Below are 18136 nucleotides of genomic sequence, written 5' to 3'. Positions count from 1 at the left end.
TAATTTAAAAGAATGAACTACTCTCCACATATGAAGATCCATGAATTCTAGACTTCACACTTAATTCTGATCATAGAAAGAAATAATAATGAATCTCGTAGCTTGCTTTAGGTGCGATTAATAAATCATCGTGATTATGGGTACGGTTCCCATGGCATAGTCATGACACATAATTCCAAATTCGAGTGTGCGTTTCACGTGACTCGACCACAACTTCAAATAATAATAAAGATAAACATATTGTAAGTCGCGGGTACATTTCACATGACACGATTCACAATGTGTACAAAAATAATAGGTGCGCGACATCACAACTTATTTAAATAAATTTCATAAATATTAAAAGCGGTAATGCACAAAAGGTTCTAAAACATGTAATTCAGATAATTAGGCCAATTATTAATAGTTGAGCGACCGTGCTAAAACCACGAAACTCGGGATTGCCTAATACCTTCTCCCGGGTTAACAGAATTTCTTACCCGGTCTTTTGTGTTCGCGGATCATAAATAGAATCAATTTCCTCGATTTGGGATTTTAAAATAAACCGGTGACTTGGGACACCATAAATATTCCAAGTGGCTACTCTGATTAAACAAATAATCCCATTTCGATTAATGTTACTTTAATTAGAAAAACTCTTCTATTTCCTATCCTCTCGGGAAAAAAGAGGTGTGACAATATACTATACTATATATATATATATATATATATATATATATATATATATATATATATATAAAATGTTATATGGAATATAACTTGTATACACCTAAAATTAGATCCCCTTGACCTGAGCGCCGTTCCCTCTGTTTTCTTTCTTCCTAAGCTCTCATCTTCTAGCATTGCCGTTCCCCCTTAACCAGCTAATGGCATTAAATCTTTGCAAAACCAAAATTATAATAAAAAACCATAAGCACCCAATAACCCCAAAGGAGAGCAAATGGAAGAAAAGCAGAAAGCAAAAGAAATTACCTTGGAAGGTCACAATCGTTGGGTTGCCATTTCCAGTAAAGATAGTCAAGATTCTTCCTCCCATACTTTTGACAAGCCATTCCATCATCCATAAACGATCAATTTGTCCCATTATAAAGAGGGCGAGACTGATTATCAAATACCCATTTGCCAAAAAAAGCTGAAACCGTTTGGATTCGAAATTCGTAAAAAAACTGTGGATTCGAAATAAAAGCTGTGAAATTCGTAAACGGCCTCTAACTGAAACCTCGTAAAAAAAAAGCCGTGGATTCGAAATTCCAAAAATCAGATCTGAAACCGTTTGGATTCGAAATTGTTTCTGCTGTGGATTCGAAATAATTTCTGCTGCATTCGAAATAATTCTGCTGTATCGCTTGGATTCTCATTGTTTGATTAGGTAAGTTTTAAACCTCTTGTATTATGCTTTCATTTGAATAATTGAAACGTTGATTAAGTTTGATTAAACCCCTTGGATTCTCATTGTTTGATTAATCGAAATTGTTGGTACCTGTTTACCCGAAAAATGGATAGAGTTGAATTTGTATGCAGTTCCGAAGATATGTGGCGCAACTTAATACAAAATGCAAGGATAAATAAAATGTGAATGTAGATTGGAGAGAATGTAATCTAGACAAGGCAATCAAGAACAGTGAACCTTAGAATTCAACAAATAGAATCAATCTAAGAAACTGGAATAGCCATTCTTTACTGTAGAGGAATATAATACTTTCATTACAATGTAAGTCTCAGAAAAATCCGTCCTACAGAAATGATAACCAAGCCCTTTTATAGTGGAGGGATTCGGCACCGAGCATAATAAAATAAAACATTAAGTGGGAGACCCATGATAAGTCAGTTTTTCCATAGTTTCTGCTAAGATTCTCTCTAGTGGGATTGCAACGGCTTTTGTCTGCGAGCTCGATCTCGTTTAGAAAACTTGATTTTGGAAGTGATCTTGGTTCGAGCCCGATCATGGTTCGAGCCCTCGAATTGATTCCAGATCAATGTTGGCCGGTCTTCGGATTATCAACATGATAGGTCTACCCTGCGTCATGGTTCGATTTTTGTTCGAGTTCGATTAGGATATCGATCTCGACACGGACCGGCCTTCCCGGGTTCGAGGTTAGTTCATCCTCTCTTCGGGATCTTACTTCGATATATCACCCTTCGAACCATACCGGACATGCCAAGGCTGAAATCTATTTCGACCGTATACAGATAGTCCCCTCGTTTCTCAGAAAAAATGCAGCGAGAAACGACATGATTTTCAACAGCTCGATCGGATTATATCTTGTCATTTCCATCGGGTTCGACTATGACGCATCTGGAAGCTGTCCCGTCAGTTTAGTCTTCCAAGGCATTTAATGCATGTCAGGCGGTGGTCGGCCACTGCTGATACTGAACCGCCATCGTTTGAACCTATAAATAACTCTTATCTTTATCCTTTATCATTTTTACATCTTCTATCTTCCAAAATTTCCCAAGCTCTTCTTCGTACTCTCCAACTTACCAGTAAAGTTGTGATTTCTTTCCGAAAAAGCCCTTCTTCAATTATACCAAACCTCTGTTACTTCCTTCTATTCCTTACTTTTGTATTCAAAAATGGCGAAAACATCGCAAACCATTCCTCTGAAAGAGAAGGCTTCATCTTCACAGTGTGTCGCCGATGAGGCACCGGCAGAACCACGGCCTGAGGAGTGTGTTCCCGGGGCGTGCGTCCTTACTTCAGATTTTAAGGTTGATAAATGTTCATCGGTCCCTGGCCGATGTGAGCCGGTATCGAGGTACATGTATTTGATAACCGAGAAGCACCTCGATCTGTTAAAGAAGGATTGCAATTGGGGTGAAAAAGAAGTAATAATACCTACCCCTGACGAAGATATCACTTCTTACGCGAAAGGGTTTTTGAACGTATATACTTACCCTTTCACTTTGGGTCCCCTTGATTCCGTCATTATCGACTTCTGTTGACAATATCAGGTAACCCTAGGCCGGGTCCATCCTTCCTTGTGGCGGATCGTTATCCTGATCCAATATTTTATGAGCAAAATCGAGGGAATGCCGTTCACCCTCGATCATCTTATCCGGTTGTACCGTCCCCGACTTTTTCGAGGAGGGTTAATAAAACTCCAGCGTCGGGCTACCAAGGCTCTGTTCTCGAGTATTGATGAGGACAGGGACCGGGGTTGGATGGGCAGGTTCGTTCGAGTAAGGACTCTAGACCTGATCCCGACTGAGAAGATGCCCTTTCCCGAGGAGTGGAACATGAAATGTAAATATGATCTTGTTGTTGCTTCTATTTTGTTCTTCCATTTATTCTCTTATCGACACTCCTCCTCTTGTGATGTAGCGGTTCCCTGGATGCCCGGAGCGGTTCCCGATCTCAAGAACTGGGTAAGGGCTCTTGTTTCGACCTCCACATAAGTCGAGCGCTTGTGGCGTGATTTGTCAAAGGGTCAGTGGGAGGCCAAAAATCACGGTAAGCTCTTTTCTCGGACTCTGATGATCCGAACGAGGGGTTTTTTCAAAATATATTTTTATAAAGTTTTCCATATGCAGGTTTGGGTAAAGACGCGGTCTTGAGGCCTCTGTCCAATGAGGAGGATGTTTGACCTCTGTCCCAAAGCCTGTGAAGGAAAATAAAAGGAAAAGAGCCTCGGCTCCAGAATATCCAAAGCCGAAGAAGAGGACGGCTCGTAAGCCGAACAAGAATGTCATTCCTTTGACCGTGGAATCCATTTTGCATTTAAGGGATGAAGATGAAGAAGAAGAAGAAGAGGACAATGAGTCCGTGCTGGCGGTCCGAACGAAGAGAGCCGCCGATGCCTCATCGCCGGCTGGATCGATGATGTTCTATGAGGCTCCGCCTCGAACTAAAGATATACCGGAGAAAGATCCAGGTAGAGTCCCCGAACTATCGGATGTCGGAGACGCCCCTCATCGGAGTCAACCAGTAGGGGTTACAATCGAAGACCCCCTCGAACCCCTCCGAGCGGAGGGGAACGCTTCAAGCGAGTCATTTGGGGCAGCAACGATCGAGGATTCGCCTACCTTTCCCGCTTTTTCCGCAGGGGTGATTCGGGAAGCTTAAGCTTTAGGAGCCCTCGATCTAGACAGGCCCCACGATAGAGAAGATCCGTTTCGTGACCTGTTTATCGGTATCGAGGATGTTGCCGGTGCCTGTGAAGAATCAGATCTTTTTCAGGGATTGCGGCAGGCTTTGAATCAGGTGAGCCTTTAAATTATTTATTTTTGTCGGTACTGTCTTTATGTTCGTTTTTCGTTAACTTCACTTCTTGTTTCTTTGTAGGCTGCGGCAGTCCATCGAGAACAATGTTCTCGTTCCCAGAATGAGTTGCATCGATACGCGACCGACCTACACCGCACTACTGACGAGAGGAACTCCCTTAGGGCAGAGAGAGAAGGATATAAAAGACCTCCGAGCTGAGCTGGCCAAGGCTTATCGAGATCAGAATGATTTGTCTGAGTAGGTAATGATGCTTTTGAAAGCCTATGGGCTTGATATCGGAACGATAGCTACATTTCGGTCTCACAGCTGCAGGAAAAAATCGAGATGATCGGGAAGCTTCGTGAGGAGGTCGACGTGATAAGGATGCAGTCCTTGCGGTGGAAAGAAGGTATGGACCGCTTTGCTGCAGAAAAAGAGACCGCTCGAGCCCAGTTATCTTCGTCCGAAACCCAGCTTCAGAAAATGAAGGAAAAAGGCCCGGCTCAGGCCAGAAGAATTGAGGAGCTTGAGGCTCGGTTGGCCTATGTACTTGCCAAGGCCGAATCCGATGCTGAAAAGGCAAAGGCCGACGTGGATGCGCTCGTGGCCGTCTATCGGGCCGACGATGAAGCTGCCCAAGTCCAGGCAAGAGAGGCGGCCGAATCAGCCGATAGTCGAGCGCATTGGGTCGCCGAACTTGCTAAGTGCCGATCCAGAAGGGAAACTCTTGAGGAGATTCATGCTCGCGGCTTCGATCTCGCGGAAGAGATAAAAAGGGCAAAAGAACTCAAAGCTGATGCTGAAGCTCTGGTTTCTGACGGTGATGACGACGACGATGGGAGCAAGAGCGGATCCAAAAACGGGGGGAACCTGATAAAGAAGAGACCACTCCCGGTCGAGAAATTTAGTTTGTAATTTTTACGTTGTAATCACCCATGCAGATAAATTTGTGTATAAACATATCTCCCCTTTCGCTGATTTGCTTATGTTTTTGTTTCCCGCCTTGCGAGGACTTTATTTGTCTTATGAATGTTTCCACAATGTTTTAAACAGCTTAATCAAATTTGGACCTCGTAGCCTCTGCAACCGAGCGAGCATTTACTCAAACTTGGGGCAATGTAGCCCTTTAGGTTCATTAGTTGTCAATGATTCGATTTTGAAGAAATATGGCCCGTGGGCATAATGAGCGAGTTTTTGCTCGGACTTGAAATTGTAGCCCGCAGGCATAGTGGTCGAGTGAGTGTTTGCCCGAACTCGAAAGAGAAAATAGTCAGTAGGCTTGGTCGAGTGAATGGTTCAAAACTCGAAGTAATGTAGCCCGTAGGCTTAATGGTTGAGTGAGTGTTTTGCTCGAACACGAAATAAAAATAGCCCGTAGGCTTGATCGAGTGAATGATTCGAACTCGAAGTAATGTAGCCCGTAGGCTTAATGGTCGAGTGAGTGTTTTGCTCGAACTCGAAATAAAAATAGCCCGTAGGCTTGGTCGAGTGAATGGTTCGAACTCGAAGTAATGTAGCCCGTAGGCTTTAATGGTCGAGTGAGTGTTTTGCTCAAACTCGAAATAAAAATAGCCCGTAGGCTTGATCGAGTAAATGATTCGAACTCGAAGTAATATAGCCCGTGGGCTTAATGATCGAGTGAGAGTTTCGAACTCGAAGTAATGCAGCCCGTAGGCTTAATGGTCGAGTGAGTGTTTGCTCGAACTCGAAATAAAAATAGCCCGTAGGCTTAATCGAGTGAATGATTCGAACTCGAAGTAATGTAGCCCGTGGGCTTAATGATCGAGTAAGTGTTTCGAACTCGAAATAATGTAGCCCGTAGGCTTAATGGTCGAGTGAGTGTTTTGCTCGAACTCAAAAAAAATAGCCCGTAGGCTTGATCGAGTGAATGATTCGTACTCGAAGTAATGTAGCCTGTAGGCTTGGTCGATTTGTATCTCAATTCTGATTGCACAATAAATCTCGAAATAGAGGAATTTTCATTGGATATAAGATGCTGATAAAAAAGAGAACTTTCTTCGCACGTTATTACATGCCTGGGTTCGGGCCAATCTATATGAGCATGGTTCGCTTTGACCATTTGGCGCTTTACAGTTTTTCCTATTGGGACCCTGTTGCTGTGAAATAACTTTCTTGCGGGACCTCGGATATTGTTATAAATGCTGCACGACCAATGGTTGCCTCATTAAAAACCTTGCCGAAAAACCCATTTGGGATAAAACCGGTCTAAGGGAAAAAGAGTGCAACGCGTGCTTTCTGGCGAGAGATCCGTCCCTTGTTCGGACTTCTGTAGGGGTCAGTTTCGATATATAAACGAATAAGGAAAGGTTGTACCTTAACAGTAGTACCGCTTTAGATGTGATACATTCCAGCTGCTTGATAGTTGTTTGCCGTTTATAACGCCGTTCCTGTATGACTCCTTTCCGATGTCTTCGAGTACCTGATATGGTCCTTCCCAATTCGGTCCTAGCTTCCCTTTATTCGGATTTTGGGTATTGATGGTAATTTTTCTCAACACTAAGTCCCCAGGCTTGAAATGGCGGAGCTTGGTTCTTCGATTATAATATCTTTTGATTCGCTGCTTTTGGGCGGCCATTCGGACGAGAGCAGCTTCTCTCTTTTCATCTGATAGTTCGAGGCTTGTATTCATAGCCTCGTTATTTGATTCTTCCATCGCGAATCGAAATCTGGCACTGGGTTCACCAACCTCGATTGGTATCAATGTTTCGGATCCATATACTAAGGAGAACGGGGTCGCCCCCGTACTGGATTTTGACGTTGTCCGATATGCCCAAAGGACTTCAGGCCGGATTTCTCTCCATCTCCCTTTAGCGTCGTTCAACCTCTTCTTTAAATTTTGAATGACGGTTTTGTTTGTTGATTCGGCCTGCCCATTCCCACTGGGGTGGTATGGCGTCACAATATCCTTCTTATCTTGTGGTCTTCGAGGAATCTTGTTATTTTGCTGCCAACGAATTATTTTCCATTGTCACATACTATTTCGGCGGGTATCCCGAACCGGCATATGATATGATCCCAAATAAAGTCTATAACTTCTTTCTCTCTTATTTTCTCGAACGCCTGCGCTTCAACCCATTTAGAAAAATAGTCAGTCATAAACAAAATGAATTTGGCTTTACCTGGGGTCGATGGCAGAGGGCCGACGATATCTATTCCCCATTTCATGAATGGCCACGGGGATAGGACCGAGTGGAGTTGCTCATCGGGCTGGTGGATCATCGGTGCGAACCTTTGACATTTGTCACATTTACGAACAAATTCCTTCGTATCTTTGCCCATATCGATCCAATAATACCCTGCTATGATTATTTTTTGGACTAATGTGTCGGCTCCAGAGTGGTTCCCGCAAGTACCCTCATGCACTTCCCGTAGGACGTAATCGACATCCCCCGGACCCAAGCATACTGCCAACGGTCAATCGAACGTTCTTCGGTACAACGTTCCGTCCGAAGCCAGAGTGAATCGAGCAGCTTTGGTCCGTAGGGTTATGGAATCTTTAGGGTCCAATGGGAGTTTTTCGCTTTTCAAATATTCAATATACTTGTTTCTCCAATCCTAGGTTAAGCTTGTAGAATTTATTTCGGCGTGACCTTCTTCGATTACCGATCTTGAAAGTTGAACAACATTCCCCGAGCCTGTATCATCTACCTCGACCGACGACCCCGAATTCGCCAGCGCGTCGGCCTCATTATTCTGTTCCCGTGGTACATGCCGTAAAGTCCATTGTTTGAAATGGCGCAAAGTGATAAGCTGTCTATCTAAATACCTCTGCATTCTACCTTCTCGAACTTCGAAGGTTTTGTTTACTTGACTCACCACCAGCAAGGAGTCGCAGTTGGCTTCAATGACTTCTGCTCCCAAGTTTCTAACTAACTCGAGACCTGCAATCATGGCTTAATACTCGGCCTCGTTGTTAGTAAACCTGATAGTTTTAATAGATTGCCTAATAATTCCACCCGTGGGTGGTTTCAAAACTATGCCCAGTCCGGACCCTTTTACGTTCGAAGTCCCGTCCGTAAAAAGGATCTATACCCTCGATGATGTACCTGATTTCAACAGTTCTTTTTCGACTTCGGGTACGAGGGCTGGTGTGAAATCGTCCACGAAGTCCGCTAAAACTTGAGACTTGATGGTCGTGCGGGGTTGATATTCGATATCGTACCCACTGAGTTCGACGACCCATTTGGCCAGTCGGCCTGATAACTCGGGTTTGTGCAAAATACTACGAAGCGGGTATGTGGACAATACACATATAGGATGACATTGAAAGTATGGCCTTAACTTCCTCGAGGCGCTTATCAGTGCCAGCGCCAACATTTCTAGGAGCGGATATCTAGTTTCCGCCTCTCCTAAGGTTCGACTCGTATAATAAACGGGGAATTGCGTACCTTGCTCTTCTCGAACTAGGACACCGCTTACGGCGACTTCCGATACTGCCAAGTACAAACAAAGTTTCTCGTCTGTTTTTGGAGTGTGAAGCAGTGGTGCGCTTGATAGATATCGCTTTAGTTCTTCTAATGCTTGTTGGCACTCCGGGGTCCAAGAAAAATCGTTCTTCTTTTTGAGTAGAGAGAAAAATTTATGACTTCGATCAGATGATCTTGACATGAACCGGCTTAAGGCGGCGATCCGACCCGTTAGCCTTTGTACAGCCTTCACGCTGTCTACAACGACGATGTCTTCGATGGCCTTGATTTTATCGAGGTTAATCTCTATTCCCCGATGTGATACCATGAAGCCGAGGAACTTGCCCGAACCGATCCCGAAAGCACATTTCTCGTGGTTGAGCTTCATTTTGCATTTCCTCAAAATCTTGAACGTTTCCTGCAAATGAATTAAATGGTCCTCTGCGCGCAGGGACTTGACTAACATGTCATGAATATAAACTTCCATTGATTTTCCTATTTGTTCTTCGAACATTTTATTCACTAGGCGTTGGTAAGTAGCCCCTGCATTTTTTAGCCCGAAAGGCATCACATTATAACAATACGTTCCATATTTGGTGACAAATGAGGTTTTTTCCTGGTCCTCCGGGTTCATCTGTATTTGATTATACCCGGAATAGGCATCGAGAAAAGTGAGGATCTCGTAGCCGGCCGTGGCATCGATCATGCGATCGATATTGGGCAACGGAAAGGAGTCTTTGGGGCATGCTTTGTTCAAATCCTTATAGTCCACGCACATTCTAAGTTTGTTCCGTTTTTTAGGGACTACAACTACGTTGGCTAACCATTCGGGATATTTCACCTATCGAATGGACCCTACTTTGAGAGTTTGGTTACCTCGTCCTTTATGAATGCATTCTTTCTATCGGACTGGGGTCTTCTCTTTTGCTTCACTGGTCTGAACCTGTGGTCCAAACTTAGCTGATGCGTCGTTATGTCCAGCGGGATCCCTGTTATATCTAAATAGGACCAGGCAAAATAATCGATGTTATTGATAAGAAATTGAACGAGTTTCTTCCTGAGTTCAGGGCTCAACCCCGTTCCCAAGTATACCTTTCGCTCGGGCCGGCGCTCGATTAATATGACTTGCTCTAGCTCCTCGATCATCGATTTTGTGGCGTCGGAGTCATTGGGAATCACGAAATATCGAGGGACCCTTTGGTCTCCATCCTCTTCGATTTTCTGGTTTTCTGGCTGGGTTGAAGCCGATGTCTGCGATTGCTATTTGGTGTCCCGTTCTCCTTCTGGGCCCGATCCTTTTATCGGCGAAAGTGAGGACACTGGTTTAGCTTCGTCGACGGCGAACATTTCTTTCGCGGCTGGTTGTTCTCCGTACACCGTTTTGACACCTCCCGACATCGGGAATTTTAGAACCTGGTGTAGGGTCGAAGGCACAGCTCTCATGTCGTGGATCCATGGCCTTCCGAAAAGGGCGTTATATCTCATATCGCCTTCGATCACGTGAAACTTTATTTCCTGGATGGTTCCCGCCACGTTTATTGGTATGACTATCTCACCTTTGGTGGTTTCGCATGCCATATTGAACCCGTTTAGGACCAGAGTTGCGGGTACGATATGATCCTGGAGGCCGAGCTGCTCCACTACCTTCAATCGGATGATGTTGGCTGAGCTACCTGGATCGATTAACACACGCTTAATTTTAGTTTTATTTACGAGTACGGATATTACCAGCGCATCGTTGTTGGGTTTGGATGACCCCCTCTGCATCTTCATCACCAAAGGACAGAGTCCCCATGGGTGCGTAATCTTGAGTCCAAGATCGCTTTTCCCTCACCATCGATGTTTTAGTGCGTTTAAGCATTGGTCCCCGAGGGGTATCGATGCCGCCGATGATCATGTGGATGACGTGCTGCGGTTCTTCTTGCTCGTTTTGCTTGCTGAAATTCCTACTTCTAAAATGGCTCTTTGCCCTATCACTCAGAAACTCCCGAAGGTGCCCTTTGTTAAATAGGCGAGCTATTTCCTCTCTTAGTTGCTTGCAATCTTCCGTTCTGTGGCCACAGGTACCATGGTATTCACACGTTTGATTGGGATTTCTTCGGGCAGGATCAGTCTGCATTGGTCGAGGCCATTTAGTGTCTTCGATGCGTCCGATGGCCGACACGAGAGCGGATGCACCAACGCTGAAGTTATATTCTGATAATCGAGGTGCTTCTATAGGCTCGGCATATTTATCAAAGCCGCTCTTACTCATAAGCCCCCGAGAATTTTGTCCTCGATCAATTCTTTGATTGTTCCGAACTGCGTTGCGTGCTGAACCGTTGTTCACCCGATCTGCGACGTATGGTCGATATCAGTCTCTGTTCGACCTTTGTTCTTTGTCGATCTGCTTTTGATTAATAACTGTCTTGTTCTGATGAACGGGTCCGTACGGGGCCCCCGACTGATCATCCTCGACCCTAATTTTCGATTGATATCGGTTGTGCACAGCTGCCCAAGTTACCGCTGGATACTCGATCAAATTTTGTTTCAGCCGATGTGATGCTGTCGAACTTAGCTCGTTCAACCCTTGGGTGAAAGCTTGTACGGCCCAGTCGTCTGTGACCGGGGGTTATTCCATGTGTTCTATTTGAAATCGGGATACGAATTCCCTCAGCATTTCTCCCTGCTTTGCTTTACTTTGAAGAGGTCTGATTTTCTCGTTGCAACCTTTATGGCACCAGCATGTGCTTTTATGAATGAATCTGCTAACATGGCAAAGGAATCGATGGAATTCGGCAGTAAATTGTGGTACCAAATCATAGCTCCTTTCGAGAGGGTTTCCCCGAACTTTTTCAACAACACAGATTCGATCTCATCGTCTTCCAAATCGTTGCCTTTTATGGAACATGTGCAAGAGGTGACATGTTTGTTAGGATCGGTCGTACCGTTATATTTGGGATTTCAGGCATACGAAATTTTTTGGGGATTAGCTTCGGTGCTGCACTCGACGAAAAAGGCTTTTGTATGAATTTTTTTGAATCAAGCCCTTTTATCATTGATGGAGACCCCGGGATTTGGTCGACCCTGGCATTGTACGTTTCCACCCTCTTGTCGTTGGCTTCGACTCGTTTTGTGAGTTCCTCGAGCAATTTAGTAATTCCGGGAGTAGTCCCCGATTCTTGCTCGTTAGATTTCACTATGGCAGGCTCTGTTCTGGGGGTGACTTCTCGAAGTGGATTGGAAACCGGCCTGCTTTGTGCGCGAGTTTGGCTCTGTAGCTGAGCTATCGCTACTTGTTGGGCTTGCAATAACTCGAAGATCATGCGTAAGCTGGCCCCGATTTCCCCTGGGTTTTGGATGTCTTGGGCTATGGATCGAGTACCGCCGTGAATGCTTCTTTCCGGTTCGGAACGCTGGTTCGCTTCCAAAGCTATTTGTGAATTGACATCTAGTGGTATTTCGGCTCGAATCTCGGGTACTTCGATTCGAGCCTCGGGTGGTGCCAAGTTGTTGGTTTCATCTTGAAGGCCGGCTTCGGAATCGATCGGTGAAGCCATTCGATCGGTGGCTATTCGTAGCTGACCCTGAATTGAAGATGTTTTCGGAAATAAGTGCGAGGCACAATGGCGTGTTCTTTTTTAGATTTGTATCAAATGACCACTGTTATCCTCGGCCCCACGGTGGGCGCCAAACTGTTTACTCGAAAAATGGATAGAGTTGAATTTGTATGCAGTTCCGAAGATATGTGGCGCAACTTAATACAAAATGCAAGGATAAATAAAATGTGAATGTAGATTGGAGAGAATGTAATCTAGACAAGGCAATCAAGAACAGTGAACCTTAGAATTCAACAAATAGAATCAATCTAAGAAACTGGAATAGCCATTCTTTACTGTAGAGGAATATAATACTTTCATTACAATGTAAGTCTCAGAAAAATCCGTCCTACAGAAATGATAACCAAGCTCATTTATAGTGGAGGGATTCGGCACCGAGCATAATAAAATAAAATATTCAGTGGGAGACCCATGATAAGTCAGCTTATCCATAGTTTCTGCCAAGATTCCCTCTAGTGGGATTGCAACAGCTTTTGTCTGCAAGCTCGATCTCGTTTAGAAAACTTGATTTTGGTTCGAGCTTGATTTCGGCTCAAACTAGTGATCTTGGTTCGAGCCCGATCATGGTTCGAGCCCTCGAATTGATTCCAGATCAATGTTGGTCGGTCTTCGGATTATCAGCACGATAGGTCTACCCTGCGTCATGGTTCGATTTTTGTTCGAGTTCGATTAGGATATCGATCTCGACACGGACCGGTCTTTCCGGGTTCGAGGTTAGTTCATCCTCTTTTCGGGATCTTACTTCGATACATCACCTTTCGAACCATACCGGACATGCCAAGGCTAAAATCTATTTCGACCGTATATAGTACCAATGCTATTCTGTTGCATCTTTCTTCTTCAGGCAAGCTTGTTGGTAATTGACTGATCTCTTATTCTTAGTCCATGAAAATTAAAATATAAACTTAATTCTGGCTGTCAAGGTGTTTGAGCATAGAGAACATGATATAGATGTTGATTTGATCCATTAATTTGTTTGTTTGATTGGAAGTCTGGAACTGCTTTAAGCTTGTTTTTATTTACTGCCTAAACAAAATAAACTGTGCAAAATTGTTTCTCCTTGTCCAAGGAAACATGCTTTCATATGTTTCAAGGTCAGCTGGCCAATCTTCTTTGCTAGTGGTACTTTCTCCATTCCCCGGTCTCGTGAGCCTTCCCATGTGCCGACGATGAAGGTTCTAGGAGTGGAGATGGAGATGATGCTAGATAAAAAACTCATTGAATGGTATGTATTGCTAAACAAAGTATTGAACTTGTCAATATTTAGTTGAAACTAGTTGTTGTGGTGGTTGTTATTAGTTGTTATTGTTGTTAGATAATGGTTGTTAGTGTTAGTTAATAGTTGTTAGTTAATTATTGTTGTTGTTGTTGTTAGTATATTCATTGTTGTTGATTAATTATGGTTGAATGACATCAATATAATGCCTGCCATTATAGGATGGATATTGGTTGTAATTGGCAAGTGGTGTAGCTCAAAAATAGGCATTTCCTGCCCAGGTTTTACCCAGATTTCCGACCGAATTCGGTCGGAAATTAATTTTTTTGCCCAAATATTCATAATTTCCGACCGAATTCGGTCGGAAATTATGAATTTATATTTTTTTTAAAAAAAATAAATTAACAATTTACAACTAGTTATTTAATTAAATAAAATTATTATTTTTTTCAAATTTCCGACCGAAATCGGTCGGAAATTAAAATTTTAAATTCGGGCGGAAATTAAAATTTTAAAATAAACAATTTAATAGTTTTCAATCGATTTTGGTCGGAAATTGAAGTTTGACAATCAGTCAACGCTTTGAAATTTCCGACCGACTTCAGTCGGAAATTTCTATCGATTTCGGTCGGTATACGTTTGCGACCATCGTTTTCGGTCGGAATTTGGTCGAAAATTATCAATTTGCGGACGGAATTACACTATTTTTTAGTAGTAAGTAAGAATATCAACGATAAATTTTCAATGAAAAAGTATAAAATAAAAGTAGAATAATAAAATCGGCTCAAGAATTTGATAAGTTGATATACAATAATAACATACCCATTGAAAACCCACAAAGTGGGGTCTGAGGAGGTAGAGTGTACGCAGACCTTACCTCTACCTTGTAAGGTAGAGAGGTGGTTTCCCAAAAGACCCTCGGCTCAAGAGAAAACATGGCCAAAAAAAAGGTCAGATAAGGACAATCAATTCAATGCAGTATGACAATGAAAGTAACAAAGGCGAATAAGTCATGATAAAGCAGTCTAAAAAGGAGCAATATCTATCACAGATAAATAAGATAATCGAATTACAAGAAACAATAGATAGTAGCAGAAATCAAAGGGTAAGAAACTATTGTGAGCACGTGATTTTTGCCTGACAGAAAATACTCCTACAAATTCAAAATAGGTTTTTCTAATTATTTTAATTTTTTATATAATTTTTAGGAATTTCTTGTTAATTGTTGCTTGCATTTAATTGCATATTTAACATTTTAAAATCATGAGAAAAATACCGAAAATGTCAATTTTTTCATGCATAGCATTTTAGGTCTTAATTGCATTTAGGATTTAATTACATAAGTTAATTGCGCTATTAAACAAAAAATAAAAAATATTAGTCATTTTTACATTTTTAGCTTTTAGTTGCAAATTAATAATTTTCTTTCATTAGTCTTAAGTTAATTAATTATTTTTATGTAGACAATTAATTTAATTTTACAAATTAGATTTGACGTAGGACTTAGTTTAGGATTTTAATTAATTTTATTAAGCTAAAAATCAAGAAAAAAAGAAGAAAGAAAGCTTGCTTAATTCCGGATTCGGTCACAACCATTTTCAGTGGCCCAATTGCTCCAAATATTACCCCAAAAATCCGTCCAGCCCAACACCTTTTCCCCCTACCCAGCTTCTGATCCGCCCTGAACCCATGACCCGCCCCATCTCCCTCTCTAAATCCTAGCCACCCACTAACTTTAATCCAACATCTCACCTTTTTTCCTCACACCAAATATAAACCAAATATAACACAAACCCTAATCCTAAAAGAAACTAACCCAGCCGCATCTCCTCAACCCCCCACCTCTGTCCGCCGCTACAACACGCCCAAACTCACTGGAATCAGGCGAGTTAACTCGCAAACTCGTGCACATGGTCCCTCCTTTCTCCCTTTGCCACGTATCCTAACGACCTATGACAAACGGAATTATTCTTTCCGAATTTCACGCACTCCCTCTTATTTTTCTGTCAGATTTATGCTCTTTTGGCGAAAATAGAAAAAATGTGGGGCGTAGGATCGAGTCACACTCGATCTACTCCTTACATCTGTCTTATCTCGCCAAACCAAGAATTTGTTTTGGATTTTTGGGGGTGATTTTCGGATTCCTTGGCATCCAAGGAGAAAAGGTTCGAGTGAAGCTATAAATAGGAGGATTTTCATAGGAGAGAGCCGTGGAAAAAAAAAATTCCAAGACTCTTTCTCTTCATTTTCATTCTGATTTCTTTCTCTTCAAGTTCAAAGCTAGAAAACAAAAGAAAAAAAAAAAAAAAAATTAGGCTGTGTTTCTTTTCATTTCCTACTGTTTTTTTTTTTTGGCTGGGATTCATGGCTTGAGTTTGAAGCTGCTGTGGTTTTGGTCTTCTACTTTGTGTTCTTGCTGCTGTTTCTTCTCAGAATTTCAGAAATTTATTTTCTCTTTTACTTATCTTTGCTGCTTTAAGGTACACACAAAAGCTTGCCAATACATGGATCTATGAAAATTGATTTACCTATTTATGCCAAAACATGTTGAATTGATTCTAGTGAGTTTGAAAATTTGTTGTTCTTGTGTATTTGAAGACTGTTCTTTTCTTGGTTTTAATTAGTATGTTTATAAATTGATTAGAAATTATGTGAATCTGGTTTAGTTTGGAGGATGGTGTGGAATCCGTTAATCAAGATGTTAGGTGACAGAATTAGCACATTTCCATACATTTAGTCATTTTTTTTCCTCTCGAAATTTTCAGTCACTGATTCATGTGTAACTTCAAAATATAGATATAGGCTATTGGTAGACTTGAGTGATTTGGAATTCTGTTTATTGCTTTGTGAGTCTATGACGTTGATTCAAACTTTTTCTAAATACATCTGTGTTGAAGGATCTTGAGTAGCAGATTTAACCATCAATGAAGCTATTTTTGTTGGCTTCCTCTTTCGTCGTCATAGAAGCTGCTGGGTGGAAATCGTTTTGTAACAATAGGAGGATTAACTAGCTATAATGTTATAGCTTTATTTCTGATTTCATGAGTTTTCTTGTATCAATTTGTAACTGGGTGAAACCTTTTCACTTGGGTAGTACATCTTGAGTCACAAGTGCCTTATTCATGTTGATTAGTTCAATGTAATATTACTGCTTCGGACGTGAAATCAATTGCAATGACTTAGTCCAGTAATACGGTTCTTATTCGCTATGTTAAAATTTGTTACTAACAGTCGCTATCTGATTGCTAAATTTTCAAACTTTTCTTGGCATGCCCTTGTTTTGTCCATGTTCCATTCCTTTTCTCTGGTTCACTGAGCAATTCTCGATATAGTTTGTCCCTTTTTGCGCTTATATGGTCATTTATTAAGATTTTGTTATTTTGTTAGAAGATTCTGTTAATTTCATTCTTAAGTTTGAACATGGAAATGGTTCAGAGTTGGCGTGAATTTGATAAGTTGTGTTGCTTATTGGATTTGATTTGCTTTTATTAATCAATAGGCTATTTCGTTAATATTTACGCTAGTTGGGCCATTTGTCAGTGTTAGAGAAATCAGAAAATTGGACTAGGTTTAAAATAGTATGGTTTGCTAGTTTGAGCAAATTTGATAAATAAATTGGTGAGGCAAATAAATCATCTGCCAGGACATTTTCGTGATGATGTGTTACTAGCCCTTTTCTTTTTAATAAACAGAGCTATTATACTTTTCCAATTCATCCATTCGATGCTTCTCCACAATAATTCCATAAACTCTTGGCCTTACAATAATCTCAAATAAGCTTTAGGAAAATAATTCATGAACATCGTAGCTTGCTTTAGGCGTGATTAATAAATAAATCATCGTGACTATGGGTACGGTTCCCGTGGCATAGTTGCAATACGTAATCCCCAATTCGGGTGCGCATTTCATGTGACCCGATCATAACTTCAAACAATAACTAAAATAAATATGTTGTAGATCGTGGGTACGGCTCCCATGACGCGATTCGCAATGTGTACAAAAACAAATGAGTACGCGACATCACGACTTGTTCAAATAATTCCATAAGTAATTAAAAGCGGCTAAAAGATTAAAAATGCACGAATAGGTTTAAAATATGTAATAAATCAGATAACTAGGCCAATTAATAATAGTTGAGCAATCATGCTAAAATTACGGAATCCGAGAATGCATAATACCTTCTCCCGGGTTAACAGAATTCATTACTCGGTCTTTTGATTTTCGCAGACTTTTAACGGAATCAAACTTCCTCGATTTGAGATTTTAAAACAAACCGGTGACTTGGGACACTATAAATTATTCTAAGTGGCGACTCTGAATCTAATAAATAATCCTATTTCGAACAATGTCACTTTAATTGAAAAAACTCTCATATCCCCTCGGGAAAAAAGAGGTGTGACAACTATAGAACAAGATACGTTGATATAATGATATCGAAAAGTGTTGCATTGCTTCAATATAATGATTGCTTGTTGTAATGCTTGATATTTTGAAGAAGACAACTTATAAGCCGCGGTAAGTTGTGGATTGAGAGACTTTTTTCAATATTGAGAATAAGAATAGCAAAAGGAAGAATGAAAAGGTAAATATATAAATAATAATGTGGACCCGTATTAGTTGTTAGGATATAAATGAGCAAAAGAACAGGGGTATTATCACTTTTAGCCCGCGTAAAAACTATTTACATTTAGTA

General features: G+C 41.4%; 1 long non-coding RNA gene across 1 annotated transcript; it reads left to right on the top strand.

Annotated features, from left to right (window-relative positions):
• Window positions 1-764: 764 nt before the first annotated feature.
• Window positions 765-16634, top strand: LOC107825646 (uncharacterized). Its single transcript, XR_001657131.2, has 3 exons — window positions 765-1369; window positions 13297-13452; window positions 16341-16634. It is a non-coding gene; the product is annotated as an uncharacterized LOC107825646 (long non-coding RNA).
• The last annotated feature ends 1502 nt before the right edge of the window (window positions 16635-18136 follow it).

This window comes from Nicotiana tabacum, chromosome 22 (genome assembly GCF_000715075.1).
Source record: "Nicotiana tabacum cultivar K326 chromosome 22, ASM71507v2, whole genome shotgun sequence".
NCBI lineage: Eukaryota > Viridiplantae > Streptophyta > Magnoliopsida > Solanales > Solanaceae > Nicotiana > Nicotiana tabacum.
Note: the sequence above shows the minus strand (reverse complement) of the source record. Positions and strands in the feature narration are given on the sequence as shown.